The sequence below is a fragment of the Rhododendron vialii genome, chromosome 11a (assembly GCF_030253575.1).
Source record: "Rhododendron vialii isolate Sample 1 chromosome 11a, ASM3025357v1".
In the NCBI taxonomy this organism is placed as follows: Eukaryota; Viridiplantae; Streptophyta; class Magnoliopsida; order Ericales; family Ericaceae; genus Rhododendron; species Rhododendron vialii.
The window spans coordinates 32,879,412-32,897,210 of record NC_080567.1 but is presented as its reverse complement, the minus strand read 5'-3'; the positions used below and the strand labels follow the sequence as shown (position 1 = coordinate 32,897,210).

The 17,799-nt window shown below is 37.9% G+C and overlaps 1 long non-coding RNA gene and 1 pseudogene across 1 annotated transcript; both read right to left on the bottom strand.

The window, feature by feature from the left end:
* Positions 1 to 6,425: 6,425 nt before the first annotated feature.
* On the bottom strand, positions 6,426 to 8,285 carry LOC131308412 (L-type lectin-domain containing receptor kinase IX.1-like; annotated as a pseudogene).
* Positions 8,286 to 13,094: 4,809 nt separating this feature from the next.
* Positions 13,095 to 16,888, bottom strand: LOC131308416 (uncharacterized). The gene is made up of 3 exons (XR_009194426.1): positions 16,584 to 16,888; positions 15,400 to 15,539; positions 13,095 to 13,596 (listed from the first exon to the last, which is right to left on the bottom strand). It is a non-coding gene; the product is annotated as an uncharacterized LOC131308416 (long non-coding RNA).
* Positions 16,889 to 17,799: the final 911 nt, after the last annotated feature.

Below are 17,799 nucleotides of genomic sequence, written 5' to 3'. Positions count from 1 at the left end.
TACAGTTCTCTCCTGAAAAATAGAGTGCTGTCACGTGGCTACGCAGGAGTGCAAATGAGCCGAGCTTTCGAACTCGGTTCGTTTGTCAAACGATCCTAAAACTCGGGCTTGTGTGTAAATGAGCTGGGCCCACTTCAATTACTAAACGAGCCCTCTACAAATGACCCGAGCCAAGCCGAACTTTTGAGTGTTGAGCTCAACTAGTTTACCACATGAAGTCTAAAGTTTGAGCTCAAGTTCGGCTTGATTACTAAACAAGTCGAAGCTGCTCGCATTAGTATTATGATCTCGGAATGATCAGTCGGTCATGTTATCTAAATTTCTGGTTTCGTTCCAATCGACGAGAAATCATATTGTAGTTTGCTGGAATGTGGGGTGTAAAAGTGGAGTTTGGTTCCTTGTCGTTTTTAGGACTTCTTTAGAAACAAACAATGAAGTGGATGAAATATGGGAAAAGATTAACAAAATAAACTTTATTAATCCTCAAAGTAGAAGAATAATCGATCAAGATAATCAAGTGAATAATTACAAGTTAAAACTACTCCTAGAAAAGAAAAGATAAAGGCCTGTTGGCGTTATTTGTGTGTCCTTGAAACCGTCTTGAACTCGATAATAAATAGAGGCCCTCTCAAGTTTGAATTCAAACTTCCCTCCGGGCTGGCAGTTGAAATTCTTTCGAATTCTCTGGCAAAATAACTTCCTCAACTGTAGAACGAACCCACGTCTGAAAAACTGCTTCTCTAATCGTGGTTAACCGCCCCTTTGATCGTGAAGTAATGGGATTTAGTCCCTTTTGACATCTGTCACTTGATCGATGGGCCAAATAACCTCCAAAATATTCGACGTATAAAGAAAACACGCCATGTAATGGCCAATCGACAGGTAAAATGACATTTAAAACTTTCCGTAGTTTCATCATCATTAACCGACTTATTTTAGTTAAATTTTACTTAATCACGGTAAATCACTGTTACCTTTCACCTTTCCAATTTTACCCTTGCCACGTGTTGTCCAATCGACGGGTAAAAGCAAATCACAGTTATGGAACAAACAATGCCCCCCTTATTTACTTGAGTTAAATACGTAACCCAAGTGAATAAGGGGGGCATTGTTTGTACCATATTTCACCGTCTGTCGATCGACCGAAAGGTGGCATTTATCATAATGCTTCCTATTTTATTATTTCGTATTAATAATATAACTAGTTTTTATTTCTTCTAATAAAATGCAGGACATTTGGCATGCTCTTACACATTTGGAAGTTAAAAAGATACTTGTCATTGTCCTACACACTTTGAAGTTGAAGGGAAGTTATTTGGACACTTGGAAGCAAATTAGAAGAATGAAGAGTAGTGGGAAGTTAGGAAGTTATTTCCTACACATTTGTTGTTTCCTATAAATAGCCTCTTTTGGCTTCATTGTAATCCGCCCAATCGATGGCTCGATTCCGTTCTTGAAGATTGGCGGGTGATGGTCTTCTTTTACGAGTCAATTCATCACCACCAAAAAATAGCAGTTGAATCATTCGCCATTTCTTTTCCGGTGAAGTCCTGAAACACGGTAAGGAGCCTCAAATCCGTTTGTGGAGATAAGCCATATTTCGCATTTATTTTTGTTGTTGACATGGTTTTCCGAAATCTCCATCGATTTTGATCGAGAGAAAAATTGGTAAACAGGTCATTGCATACTTTTCACTCAAAAGGATTTCCCGATGTTATGTTCAAGTCTTTGCTTGTTTTTCCGGGCACTATAGTTGTCTTTATTGGAAAGGTAGACTTTTTCCCGAGAAAATGGACGCCAAAGAGTGAAATTCCAAGATGATGTATTATGGGATCGATGACCGCTGCCACTTCTTACGTTAAAAGTTTGTTACGTTAAAAGTCTCGCTAGCCCCCTGATCTCTCTCTCTCTCAACAATGACAAATCGACGCATCCACAGGTTGTCAATATGATAAGAGCGAACCTGCGCTTGTAACATAGCAAAGTTTGATTCCCCCTAGAGACAAACCATGATTTAAGTGGGGGGCCATGGCGGTGGATTTCTGTGCTAGTCTCCCCCGAGGTTTGATTGCACAGTCGGATCCAATAATGGCTTGGCTGCAGAGTTGTTCTTCGGTTAAGAAAAAAAAAATTCGATTGGTAATAGAATTATTCATGACCACTGCCACTTGTTACGTTAAGAGTCTCGCTAGCCCACTGTTTGTACCATATTTCACCGCCTGTCGATCGACCGAAAGGTGGCGTTTATGGGAATGCTTCCTATTTTATTATTTCGTATTAATAATATAACTAGTTTTTATTTGTTTGTATTTTAATAAAGTGCAGGACACTTGGCATGCTCATATACATTTGGAAGTTAAAAAGATACTTGTCATAGCCCTACACACTTTGAAGTTGAAGAGAAGTTATTTAGACAAGTGGCATGCTCCTACACACTTTCGAGTTTGTGGGAAGTTATTTGGACACTTGGAAGATGATGAAGAGTAGTAAGAAGTTAGAAAGTTATTTCCTACACATTGTATTTTCTATAAATAGCCTCTTTTGTCTTCATTGTAAACTCCTTCAACAAATCAACTTTGTTATTAATTTTTGTCTACCAACCCATTCGGGTTATAACTAGGAGTAGGAGTAGAATTAACTTAATTTTCTTACTTTCGATGCGGATCCGTCCTTTTTGATTGTAAATCTATCTTGGATAAATAACAAAGTCCATTTGTTATTTTTCTTCCGCTCCACCCCACTTCACTAAACCATCAATCCACTCCGCCCAATCGATGGGTCGATTCCGTTCTTGAAGATTGGCGGGTGGCGGTCTTCTTTTACGAGTCAATTCATCACCACCAAAAAATAGCATTTGATTCATTCGCCATTTCTTTTCCGGTGAACTCCTGAAATACGGCAAGGAACCTCAAATCCGTTTGTGTAGACAAGCCGCATTCGCCTTTATTTTTGTTGTTGGCTTTGTTTCCCGAAATCTCCGTCGATTTTGATCGAGGGAAAAATTGGTAAACACCCACTCAATCTCTCTCTCTCTCAACAATGACAAATCGATTGGTAATAGAATTATTCAGTGGCGGCTCCAGGAATTCTTCCAAGGGTGTTCAGAAATTGCACTATACTATCTCAAAAAACCATAACTATAGATATAAACAAAAAGTCATACATAACATCTAAAATGCAACCCAAAAATAGCAAAATATATAAACTATATATATAAACCGTTGCATGATATCATCGTTATCAACGGTATCAAATACATCACTCTCTATATAAGTAATTAAGCAATCATTCATCCATTGACCTCTCATTCGATTGCGCAGATTGCTATTAAGGGTGGGTGTTCAATAACATTTGGATTGGGTGTTCAAACAATTGGATTGAGTGTTCATTGACAATTACATTGGGTGTTCAAAATAAGGCTAGTCCAAAATTTTTACATGTATTCTAAGCAAAAAAAAAAATTTGGGTGGTCAGTTGACCATGGTTTCATGTGAATGGAGCCGCCACTGGAATTATTCATGACTGTTGCCACTTGTTACGTACGTTAAAAGTCTCGGTAGCCCACTCACTCTCTCTCTCTCTCTCTCTTAACAATGACAAATCGATTGGTAATAGAATTAGTCATGACCGCTGCCACTTGTTACATTAAAAGTCTCGCTAGCCCACTCACACACTCTCTCTCTCTCTCCTCAATGACAAATCGATTGGTGGTAATAGAATTATTCATGGGCGTTGCCACCTGTTACATTAAAAGTCTCACTAGCCCCCCCTCTCTCTCTCTCTCTCTCAGGAGATGTATTTTTTTTTTTTTTTCTCGGCAAAAAGGAGGAAAAAGTCTTCCAAGTCTTCGCAACTTTTCCGTAGACCATAGTTTTCTTGATTGGAAAGGTAGGATTTTCTCCAAGAAATTGAACACCAAAGAGTAAAATTCCAATTAAGATGTTTTATCGTGGGATGAAGCAGCAACAACAAATGTTTGCCCATGTATAGATGTACTGTAACATTGTTTGGATGCTATCTTTGTGTTGTGATGCTTTCTTCAATCACTTTTGCCCTCTATCTATCAAACATCATTTCATTTTACTAAAATTATTTTCTTTCGCCGTTCAAATATAAATATATAGCACCTGCTAATCACTTTTGGGGCATCACATTTTGTCCGTGTCCGTGTCCGTATGTAGATATAGTGCTACATATATACATAACCAGTAATGTTGTAAAGTAGAGCAAAATATCTAGCTAGCTAATAACAAGAATGGTGATCAATAAAATCGTTGTATTTAGGTTATCCAAGTATTTCAACCCAATTCATTATTCAAGTATTTCACCTCCATGAAAACCTTCTATACGAAGAAGTTTTTCTCATGTAAATTACTCTTTTAACAATTGTCAGAACCGCATGCATTCACAGTCACTTTCAAGCCTAGACAAGTGCGGGTGGCCTTCTAACACTTTTTTTGGCTAAATATTGTGCTGACGGGAGTAGAGTCACTACAAGAAAATGTGGTTTAAACGGCATTTTTATTGCTAGCATGTGTTAAAGGTGCATCTAATACTAGTTATTTCTGGCATTAATAGTAATGCCAAAAAATATTAACTTTAAACGGCATTAGTCATAAAATGTCGGTAAAAATTACTCATTGTATTTACCTTATCCAAGTATTTCAACCCAATTCATTATTGAGAGTTGAAGTTCATGAATACTGATGATTCCTGGCCATGACTGTTTTTCAAGACCGCCAAATGATATCTTTGAGCACTGGTTGCAACAATGAACATGTTTCCTCCAAGATTGTTGGGACGTTCCTTCATGTGTACAACAAATTTGTATGAACTTGAATCATACCTAATCCAAGCCTCATTCTCAATCCCATGAGTTATAGTATTACAGTGCCAAACAGTAGTAAAAATTGATTTAAGAGGATTCACATATTGATTCCTACATGAGTATTGAGTGGGTTCAAATCCTTATTTTGAAGCGTATCAAACTCTAGGGCTAGAGAGTACTTGTCGTAACTGGGTCATGTTGGAGGCCTATTGCATCACCAGCTATGAAATCCGATCCATCTGGAGCAAGAAAGAAGGCGAGACCTTTAGTCTAGAGAGACAGAATCCAGCCACAAAAAGTGAATGGATGATAGAATTTTCAAAAGTGGCCGGGTTGAAATCCAAATTTTCTCCTTTGGGAAGATTAAAGAGATTTATCCGACATTAATCACGACTTGTTCAAAAAGATTACACTTTGGAATCCCCAAACTAGTGGCAAAAGAAGTCCAAGTTTAGATTTACAGTACTTCCACTTCCTAACAACAGTATCACATATTATACGAAAGGGATTGTACTCATGAGGTAACTTCCCAACAATCTTGGAGGAAACTGTTGGGAAACGATTTCTAAAACTCAGTAATGATGCGTAAGATTAGATGATAAAAAAAATGCAAAACCCTACAAGACAGAATTAGGGTTTTACCACAACTCCTACATCACGAATGTTGGTTGAATTACTTACGATCTTCTACCATATTCTCTGCGCGTCTAGAACACGAATCGAGTGTGGACTTTAGTCTCTCTATATTTTGTGAATAATAGAAAAAACGTGTAACTGACCTAGAGAGTATAACGTGTATATATAGAGCTACGATAGGGGACCTAAGGAGTAATAAGTCCGGGCTCACAGTGTAAATAAGAAATCCTAATCCTATCAAGATTCTATTTCTTAGGGCGCTGCTATTTGCAGCACTTTATTTTCTCTCATAGCCCACTATATTTCTGTAAATGGTTGTTGAAAATCATACATAACATTTCGGTAAATAGATGTTGAAAATAAGATTATATTTCAGTAACTACATGTCGAAAATATGTTCAACTTTTGGTAAACAACTACCGAACATACATTTTCGGTAAATAACTATTGAAAAAAATATTATATTTCGGTAATTGGATGCTGAAAATATATCTCAATTTCGATAACTAACTGTCGAGTATAATTGAAAATTTTTAACGGGCTATGGGAGAAAATAAAGGGCTGCGAATAGCAGCGCCCATTTCTTATTTCACTAATTATACATCTCTCCACTACAGAATTATAATTGCACTCTGATCCTTATCTCAATTATATTATGAGCTCCATTATATTAAATACTTAAATATCTTTCCACGTTAAGATTACAGATATCCGTTGATTAAAGTAAATTACTGATAGAAACGCGTTCGTCATTGTAACAAGAGCTCAAAGATTGCATTTGGCTACCTCGAAAAAACATTGGGAATCATCGGTGCATAATGGAAAAGGTGAAGATTTAGCCATGTTTATATACAAAATCTATTGCATAATTAATTGTTGAAACTCCTACTCTACGTACATCAATTCTCAAGGTGGAATGGGTATTAACTTCACTCAAGTCCTGGACCTGGTAGTAAGTACAAAGATTTTCTATAAACGATAAAAAGCAAACGTTACAACAACGGAAGTGCAAGTTAATCCCCAACTTGGAGATTAAAAAGCCAATTTACACAACCACCAACAATAGAATCCTGAAATCTAAAAACCATCTAGGCCAATAGGAAGAAAAGTGAACTACTCATACTATTTGAACAAACTTAGATACTCTCATTATAATCTAAAAATCTACGATCCACAATCCAGAATCTAAAAGTAATAGAGCCAATTACTCTTTATTCTAAAGTGATAGATGCAGGCGAAGCAGTAGAAGATGAGGTGAACTTAAAAGAAACTGTGTTGTAAGTATAGCTTGAATAATGGTTTTGGCTGGTGCTAGAACTATTAGGGGTAGTGTTCAATGGAAGAGGAAAAAATGATAACACGGGTAGTTTTGGTGGGAGAGTGGGCAGTGGGGCTTCAAAATTAAGCACATGAATTGCATGTCTGATTTTAGGCCGCAAAATTGTGATCTGGGTGAGCACACCAAAGACCAACAGTCATCAATTGTTCGGATTCTTGCTCATCAAAATTCAAGTCTTGTTTTGCGTCCACTGCTTCGAGTAACCTTCCCACTCCATAGAGGTCCCAAACCCATTCCACCAGTCTCGTTTGAGACTCTAGCACCTTTGAATCTAGGGGTTTTCTCCCAGAAGCTATTTCCAATGCCATGATACCAAAACTGTAGACATCTGATTCCTTACTAGCTTTACCTGTTACCACACATTCCGGCGCAAAGTACCCCATAGTCCCTGCCAAAAGAGTTGTTTCGGGCTATTTGTCGTGATCAACAAATCTAGCTAACCCAAAATCTCCCAATTTGGCGTTGAAGTTCGAGTCCAACATAACATTGCTTGATTTTACGTCTCTATGCACTACACAATGCTCCCACTCTTCGTGTAGATAGAGCAATGCTGAGGCCAAACCTTGGGCGATTTTATACTTTGTTCCCCATGTCAACAAGCTTTTCCCTTGGAAGAGATGGAAATCTAAGCTGCCATTTTCCATGAACTTGTAAACAAGGGGTAGTTTTCTTTTCGTGGCACCAACCGATGAGTTGCACCAAATTCCTATATATGCCTCAACTGGCTAATGATCTTCACTTCCATTGCATACTCCTTTATCCCTTGTTTTGACCCCTTTGATATCCTCTTGGCAGCAAAATAAGAATTCAATTCCCTCAAGAAACCCGTATAAACTCCACCAAACCCTCCCTCTCCAAGCTTTAGTCCCTCCTCAGAGTTATTTGTCGCCCGTGATAATTGGCTGTAGGAAAATTTCTTCGGCCCACTACCGGACTCGAATTCGTTATCCATGGACATCTCAACTTCAAACTCATCCTCTTCTTTTGCTCTCCTCCTCCAAAAGCCAAATCCAACCAAAACAAACACACCAACTAAAACACCTGAGCCGACAACCGATCCCACCACAGCCCCCAGTGAGATTTTTTTCGATCCTGGTATAATCACTGGATCTGTAACATTCCTATTTCCTGTATTTACTGTAACAGTTGTATTGGTCTCACTAATTACCAAACTTGAATTAAAATCCCATGATTTTATAGTATATATGTGTCTCAAAATACGTTCCTGTTGAAGCTGAGAACCCAGTTGTTACCCGGTTAGGTAAGTAATCCCTTAGATTAATAATGGAATGAATGGTATCATACACTCTGGAATTATTAATAGAACCAGTAACGACTACACTTAAATTGAATGAGCTTGAATCATACGTAATCCAGGCCTCATTCTCTATCCCCTGACGTATATCACAGCGCCATAATGAAAAAATAGTTGGGTTAAGAGAATTGACATTGATACCTACATGAGTAACAGGGCTGATATCGACTGGGGGCCGAGTTGATCTGCACATAATTCAAATAAGCTTTATTAGATACCACCATTGTCTTACCAAATTATTCAAGGGGAGGCTTATGTAACAACAAGAATGGACTTATATATATAAATACTAGAGGTTGGGGCACATTCGATGTGTGTGCAAGTCAGATTTTCTCAACATTTGTGAAAATTTGATCAAATAATAAATGGGAAGTATTTTTACAAAAATGTTGTGAAAATCTGATTTGCACTCGCATCGCGTATACCCCGACCTCTAGTTTAGTATAAAACCACATGTTAAAAGAATAGCCCAATAATATGAAATTTAAAATATAAGTGTTTTTATTTTATTAAGAAGTTTCAAAGAGAGAAATGAAAGATTTAAAAATTTGTGTCAAAAATATTTTTTATTTTTTATTTACTGAAAACGTGAGATGTCACAGCTTTCTTTCCTCGTTAGTTCACAGTTGTTGGGGGAACTTTCCTAGTCATTCAGAGGAGACTGGAGATGTATAAGTCAAGAAGTCCTAGTCATTCAGAGGAGACTGGAGAGGTAAGTCCTAGTCATTCAGATGCTACGTGTACGATAATTCATGCCTGTAAATATCATGTGTGGTATAATTGTTGGCTGTAATATAGGAGTATGTAATAATTTAGAGAAATTTATATCCAAAGTATTTTGAGCAACTGATCCGACAACTTTAGCTAAGTCAATTAAGATATCAGAAATGCTAGGGACAAAGAAAATTTACCTCAAAAGTACCCCGAAAAGATCAACTAGTGGTTGAGATTCACTTTGATGTGTGTGACATAATCATCAAAGTGATTCTCAACCATTGATTGCTGTTTTCGGGATACTTTAACGTTTTCCATTTCAAGAGAAACATCATTTCTCCAATAGCAAGTGCACATGGTTTAAGGTACACCTCCAACCAAGCAATTGATCGACTTGTGTCTCTAATTATATTGATAAACATTTCAGCATGTGCAAAAAAAAATACTACTCCCTCCGTCCCTTATTTAGAGTCTAGTATTTCATTTTGGGCTGTCCCTGAATAAGTGTCCATTTTGTAAAGTTAGTGGGAAAAATTTGGTGTATTGTCTATTTTGTCCCTAAAAGTAGATTCCATTTTGAAAAGTGAGTAAGTAAAAGTGTAATGATGATGGGTAAGTAAGAAAAGTAGAGGAAAAATTTGATATGAAAGGTACAATAATGACGTCTTTTTAATAAGTTGGAATTACGAAGCAGAACACTTAAAAATGAACAGAGGGAGTAACTCATGCAAATGACCCATAAAGTATTCTAAGAGGTTTTCCTATTCTTCCAACTCCCCAGACAAAAAAACTTTACCTTCAAAAATAAAAGAACATTTGAACCCATGAGAAAACATTAAATTGCAAATTTTTTTTTTATAGGCAACAAGATTTTATTATTAGACTATAGTCACAAAGTCAAGAATTACACGCCAAGTCAAGAATTACGGCCGGAAGTTCGGTTAGACGGAAATACCCCCACAAAGAACGGGAAATTCCTTGCACAAAAAGACAAAATAGAAGTATATTTGCGAGAACATGGACGGAATTCCTCAAAAGTCCAAAAATCCGTTAAAGTAAATTTTAATTCGAGTGAATATTGCATCAAAACAGCGCAAAATGACACAAACGACCTCGTATTGACCCAACATATTCCACGAATATGCCGAATCAAATGAACTAATTGGAAAAATTGACCCGATTGGAAAAATTGGCCAATTGGAATTTAAGCATCAACATATTCATATTAGGCCAGGGGCATGGACATATTCATATTAGGCTAGGGGCCTGGATATATACGACAACAGTGGGATAAATGATGAAACCCTAACTAAATTATGTGTATATACAACGGGGATAATCGGGGCGGGGACTAAGTCATACCCATCCCTTCTACCTGTTCCTCACTTTTTTTTAAAACTATTCTCATAGCCTACCTGAACCCCAAAAATCCCCGACTCCACTACCCGTTTGGGGTGGGGAACGGATCGAGTTTGTCTTTGCAAAATAAAAAATAAAATTTTGAAATAGTCCCTCTTGTTCGTATTTTGTCTCGGTTCCGTCCCTCTAGGAATGAAATGTTAATTTCGCCCATGAGTTTCGCTAGTTCTAATAACTCCGTTAGTGAGAATGATCAAATTGAGAAAAAATTTAAATTATATGGTCACAATTTCCTCCTTTCTCGAAGTAATCGTTGCTACTGTAAACAGATTTCAGAAGCGTTTCAAAATCTGAAGCTCCTACTGTATTTACATTAATTCTCCTTCTGGAATATTGGTTATTAACTCAAGTCCTGGATCTTGTAGTACAAAGATTTTCTATTGACGATAAAAAGCAAACTTTACAGTAGCAGATCCAAGAGCAAGTTAATCTCCAACCTAGAGATTAAAAAGCCAATCTCCACAACCTCTAACAATAGAATCAAGAAATCAAAAACAATAAGGAGAAATAGGAAGAAAAATGGACTACTCATACTATTTGAACCAACATACAGACTATCACCATAATTCAAAAATGTACAATCCACAATCTAGAATCTAAAAACTCATTTAATCTTTATTCAAGACTCTCATTGATGAAGACGAAGCAGTAGAAGATGGGGTGAACTTAGAAGAACCTGTGTTGCTTGAATATTAGTTTTGGCAGGTGTCAGAACTGGTGGTGAAAGTGTTCGATGGAGAAGGAAAAAACGACAGCACGGGCTGTTTTTTTGGAAGAATAGGCAGTGGAGCTTCAAAATTCAGCACATGAATCACCTGTCTAGCTGTAGGCCAGAATTTGTGATCCGGGTGAGCACACCAAAGACCAACAATCATCAATTGTTTCATTTCTCGCTCATTGAAATCCGGGCCCAATTTCGGGTCTGCTGCTTCGAATAACCTTCCCATTCCATAAGATCCCAAACCCATTCCACCATTCCCATTTGACCTTCCGGCACCTTCATGTCAAAGGGTTATACGTACGGGCTTGATATGCTATGTTAGATGCGAATGGGTAAACCAGTGAAAATGCATGAACATGTACATTTGTGGAGTCACGTAATGATTAATTAAAATTCAGTGGTATAACCGTCAAAGGGATGATGAAATTGATTGCGAAATGATGTCGATTGTGAAAAGTGTGAAAGGTGACCCAAGTGGTCGTTATTGAGGGAAAAGACTCGGGGTGACCCTACGCTCGAGGGAACTAGACCCGAGGTGACCCAACTGACTCATATTATTGGAGGAAAAGACTCGGGGTGACCCTACGCTCGAGGGAACTAGACCCGAGGTGACCCCAACTGATTACTATTGTTAAGGGAAAAGACTTGGGGTGACCCTGCGCTCGAGGGAACTAGACCCGAGGTGCCCCTAGTGACTATTGATGGGAAATACCGGATTAAAGGAAAAGAAAGGTTTTGTAATAAAGGGATTTGATGAAGATCAATGTGGACACGAGAACAATTGTTGTACTGTACTACGAATAATAAGATGTTTTTAAATTGATAATAGATAAATGTGGAACGACGTGAGTTTGTTGATGTATTTAGTGGAAGAAGTAAATGGCTAATGACATTGATGTGAAGTCTAGGGCTCTTAGGCGATAATTTGCAGCTTATTGGTAGTCACTTGTACTATAGGCATATCTGTCCATACCTATTCATTCTCGGTGTATGATTCATTCAAACGACATATAGCTTGAGCTTAGAATTCTCTACTGGGCTAGTGTAGCTCAACCAAATCTTTCTTTTCAGGTTCTGATGCCGGGCAATAGACTGCATGCATTGTGTGCTTGACAGTAAAAGATTTTTGGAAGCTGACATCTCTGGTTATTTCGTCATCGTTGTGAAGATCTCACTTTGTTAAAGATGGTTTTGTAACTAATTACTACTGAATTTTCCTTGACTAAAGTTGTAATTATCTAAACTTAAGGACTTGTTTGTAAATTAAACTGGTAGGAAACTCTTTTGGGGTAACGTAAATGATATGCGAGATTTCTCTTTTATTGAAATGTATTACTTAATTATGTTGAAAATCGAGGGCGTGACAACCCACTTTTCTCTCTCTTTCTTTCTCTCTCTAAAACTCCATTGATTGGAGCTTGGGTTTCTTTTGTTTTTCTCTTTTTTTTTTCTGGTCGGCGCGTGGGGAATATTGTGATGTAAATTTCGTGGGTCAATGGGGTGGGGTATTTATAGGAGAATTTTGGTGGAAGAGGATAATGGTGAATTTAATGGGGTTGGATTCATGGGATTTGAAATAGACGAATAGGGCTTGATTTTAGGGTTAGGGAGGTAGTAGAGACTGAGTAGGAGACGGAGAGACGGAAGGAGTTTGTATTTGTGAATGCATGTAATTTGTGTGTAGGAAAATTTTAAAAAGAATACATGTATATATTACATGCATAATTGTATTTTTAAAAAAAAGAATTGCATTAAGGAAAATAATTCTAAATAATATTATATTTAGGAAAAAAAATTAGGTCAAAAATCCGGGTCGTTACAACCTACTCCCCTTAGAATAATTTTGTCCTCGAAATTAGGGTGTAAGTTCTGGTGGAAACAGACGAAGGTAGTTGGCGTTCAAAGTTTATGCTCGTTTCCAAGTTAATTCCTCAATTCCTCGATGTTGCCAAAAGATTCGGACGGATTGAATGGTTTTGCGTTGGATGCACTTCTCACTATAATCATGGATCTCTATGGGCTGTTTTCTCGAGAGTGACGTCTTCGTTGAGTTCAACATTTTCTTTTCGAAAGGTCAGCGGTCTGGTCCTTTTATTGGCACTAGTAAAGTTGCACGTTTTGCATTCATTATTGAAACCAAATAAGATGACAAAGAAAACAACGCATCATTTCTTTTTCTTTTTGGGATTACAGGGTAGAAGTAAGATAAACTAAAGTCAACGATTACAAATTTTGGTGAAATTCAGCTCAAAGAAGCTCTCTAACTTCCTTAAGACAAATTAACACAATTTCCACAAGTGTATCCTGCTAGAGGCCCATCTTTCCCTCCCGCGGAATATAGCCAACAGTCCAATTCCTTCTTGCCATGCTTTCTTTACATTCATCCTCCAGCACCTTATGAGGGGGAATTTGAAGGAGCTCCACCCTTGATCAAGTTCACTCTTCAATCTGCAGACCAGGAAATATGCCCCTAAGTTTGGCATTCAAGGTCATGACATTAGCCAACCTTCTAAGAAGTTAAAACATCCAGCAGCCCCTCTCGTCCCTAAAGACAAATCCAAGACCAGCCAACCCAAGGTTACCTTGCAAACTGTCATCAGTGTTCAACCTCAACTTGTATCTACCTAGAAATTTGCAACCAACATGTAAATATGCGAGGTTTTGTTCGGTTTTTGTTGGTTAAGTCTCAGTTTTGTGCTTAGCGCTATCCAGATTGTCAAACACTTTACTTTTGTTTCTACTCAACCGTATCTATCATAGAAGAACAAAACATAAAAAAACATTCCAAGGCTTCCCTCTAATCATTGGTTCTGGCTTCCTGTAATTGTTTAGTGTCCCCTGAAGCTGAAACTGTGAAGTTAGTCCAAAAGTCTCAAATCAAAGCACCAATCAATGAATAAATGGTGCATATCCTCTACATGCATCTGGCATCTAGAACACTCGCTATCCTGACGTATATTTCTAAAGGTATGCTAAAGCCAAGTGAGGATTTTACCATTTATACAAATCCATACAGTCGACGAACAAAACGTGGCTTATATTAAGCGAAAGGGAAGTTTCAGAAGTTTGATAGTAACATAGTGCTAAAGAGACATCGCCGCCTTGATATCTGTAACCAACAGTTGTAACATTCAAAAAGTGGACAAAAAAATAGCAAGTTACCATTTACGGCTTACATTGTTCTTGTTCCATCTTAGCTAACTCATCAGTTGCAATGTTAATCTCACTTGTAAGCCAAAAACGTCGCTTTGCAGAACTTAAATGCAGCAGATGCTGACTATCCTCCGGAAGGTCAAGCGCTTTAGTGATCTCTTCATGGCACTGGAAAATTATATGCCTAAGCGAATAAAGTAATAAAAATCCAAGTAGCAATTCAGAGATAGCTCAACCACATTATTTTTTCTTAAAGAACCAAAGAATAAAAGAATGGTGAGAAGAAAGGAACTTGTGTAACCTCATAATTCAGAAAATTCCAGCTACACCGGCAAGACCTAGCTGGGAGAAGATCCAGCGACATTAAATCTAAACAAACCAAGCAGAATAGGTTTCCATTTTGAAGGTGAAGTGTTGCATCTGACAATCAGAAGGGTAGGATAGCTTAGGCTCCTACCCTTAGGCCCTCAGTTGCGGATCCTCTGTCATGATTTTCCCCGTAATGATCATGTCAAGATTTGGATGAAGGGCGACAACACACAAACTAACTCATCCAAGGGTAGAAAACCAGGCACGTCTTGCAGCCTGTATATAAACTTTAAATCCAATGGTGTCATTTGAACAAAACCAACTAAATGGCGACCCTATATAGACCACATCCCTTTTCATTTTTTTCCCAATTAATCATTCTCATATCTCTTTCTCTGACTACAGACCCAGTTCCCACCTTCTCTCCCTCTCTCGTCAAACTTCATTTCTCTCCCAACAAACCCATCTCTCCAAAAAAAAAAAAATCATCTGCTTCTATAGCCCAATTTATAGCAAAATCAATCAAAATAGTGATGTTTGTTTGAATGGATCATTGACACAGCATATCAAGTCCAATGTAAAATTGAACCAAAACCATATTAATCTTAGAAATATTTTATGAGGTCACAAAGAAGAGAGGCTAAAGAAAATGAATGTTCCTGTCTCAATATAAACGACTAAATATGTCGCCAAGGGAACCTCTCCCTCTCCTCTGTCTCTGTGGACAGTAATTTTATATTCGGTTTGTTATTTGGGAGTAAACAGAGGTTTTTTTTTTTTTTGTTCTTGGTACCATGACTGTTTTAGTGTACCCCTTCCAAATGGTTGGGAAGTGGGGATTGGCCTAAGCTATGGCTTCTCATTTGTTGGAGATGTAGAGTCCATAGCATTTGATTTATAATTTAGGGGAATCCAAACTTCCAAACAAAGTCTGGGGGAAAATGAAATGGAGGAAGAAACAGTACCTAGCAGACATTGTCTCTCCATTTGGTTGTTTTTTTTTCCAAACGACGTCGTTGTGTTGAAAATCTATGAACTGGTAGATGTGGCTGGTTTTCTGCCCTTCAATATGTAATTTTGTGAGCAATTGTCCTTCCATTCAAACCTTGACATGATCATTACAGGAAAAATCGTGTCAAAGCTAAAAAGATTATGAAGTTTTGGAATTAATTAATTCAACTTTTGAAGAAGACAACAATAATACATTAATAAGGAAAAATCCACCCCTCAGTGATCTCAGTTTCGGTGCTTATGCATCATGCTTGGGGGACCAAGTGTGTAACAAGAACAAGACATTAAAACTATGAAACAACTAATATATTAAAGTTCCTTAACCAGTTTATGCATAGATTGACGGTTGGCGAAGGAGTTTTAAGATAACTGTTTTAGCCACCCCTCACAATTAGAATAATCTTAGAATGATTTGTTCACAATGTTAACGAAACCATTTGAGTGTGACATGAAACATAATCTAAAGAACAAAAATCCTAAAGAGCGGAGGAAGAAACATATACATACATACAGGGGGAAAGTCACTTCAGATTATATTTCCTTAAGAGATGGTAAAAATCTCACACCTCTAACAGGCATTTTGTCGAACACCTTGCACATACTTTCTGAAAAATTACGTCCAGGTCATTGGTAAGTTCATGAAACGTAATCTGAAGAACAAAACTCCTAAAGAGTGGAGGACGAAACATATACATACATACAGGGGGGGGGGGGGGGGGGGGGGGGAAATCACTTCAAATTATATTTCCTTCAGAGATGTTAAAAATCTCACACCTCTAACAGGCATTTTGTCGAACACTTTGCACATATTTTCTGAAAAATTAAGTCCAGATCATTGGTAGGTTTCGTGCAATCTCTACAAAGTGCCTGAATTCTCAAATTCAAAAGAAGTATAATAAACTAATTTTCATTCTCGCTGGAAAAAAAAATGAAGAATGACACCCAAACCAAAGGAAGAGAAATGGAGTCACACGGAGACATCTTCGTTGCACTTGCCTGTACCCATTTGCTATGACAAATGTGAACTCGTTTTCATGAGAAACAGAGTGATGGAGGCCATTGTTATCCTACTGTCGATGTTGTTAGGATGAGATGGAAGAGCAATAACAAGATGAAGAACCACATCAAATTACCTAACCTAATCACAAACAACTATTTGTGGCGTGTGAATTGCGTATGGCATCAGACGGTGTTACCATAGAAATGCTCCCTTGTTTCCCTCAATGTTGCTAATCCAAGAGTCGCGTATGCAACCTTTATGTTCGAAGGCTGTGGTGATTCCCGAAGAGGCGCATGTCATTCAACAGACGCGGTCTTCCGTTATAACACGACCTTCGGTATTCCGGTAGGATTGTAGTGGAGTAATTGTTACTTTTAGCAGGGGTATTTTTGACATGAAAAAAAAGGAGGAAACACCTTCGTACATTTAAAAGAGAGTAGTATAGATAGGTCCTTTGCCAATTCTGCACAACTAGAAGTTGCTAGCGAATGATTTTGACCTTTTCTGTTAACTCTCTGGTCCTAATAGGCTTGCTTCTCTCAATTTAGTCCAATCGAATCAGTGATTGACAAGGTCGCTTCTACAAGCTTTGCATGGTGTTATCTCTATGCTGGATTGATAGTTATTAATGTAGGCAATCTTGACTAGAGGCAAATGTCGTTCTCAGCTTCTTTTAAAGTCCAATACACTGGCACAAAGTATGTCTTTTAAGATCTGGATCGTCTTTTAGGATTGTTTGTCTGTTTGCGGATGGAAGACAATGCAGAGGCGAAGATCGGTTCTCAATGCTTCTGCAGGCTTTTCTGAAAAGGTCAACGTGAATCATGAATCATGATCACATATATACAATACACCGTGTAATCGTATGATTTCTCGAATGTAGAGTCAGCTGAGAGTTTCCATTTCCATTCGAGTATAGGTAGGTTGTAGGGTTCCATCGGTTTCTGATATATTCTACTTTTACTTGTTGGTATGTGAGATATGTCAGAACGCATTTGGCTATATCCTTTGTTCTACCCCACCAGTATTGTCGGCGGAGATCTTGGTATGTCTTGGTGCTCTCTTGGTGGACGGTGAAATTGAAAGGATGGAACTCCTTAAGTACTGCTTTCCGAAGGGTACTAATGTCTAGTACAAAAATTCTTTCCTGGAGGCGAAGACTTTTATCAACATGGATTGTCTATCTGGCTGCTGTTTTTTTTTTTTTTTTAGTTGATATCTTCTGTGGTTGGCTGCAGCTTGAATCCGCTGATGGCTTTTTATCATCTCCCATTCTCTGGTAGCTAAACTAGCCACTTGTCCTCAATTTTTGTGACTCAGTGCATCAGCGACCTCGTTTGTCTTTCCTCGAACT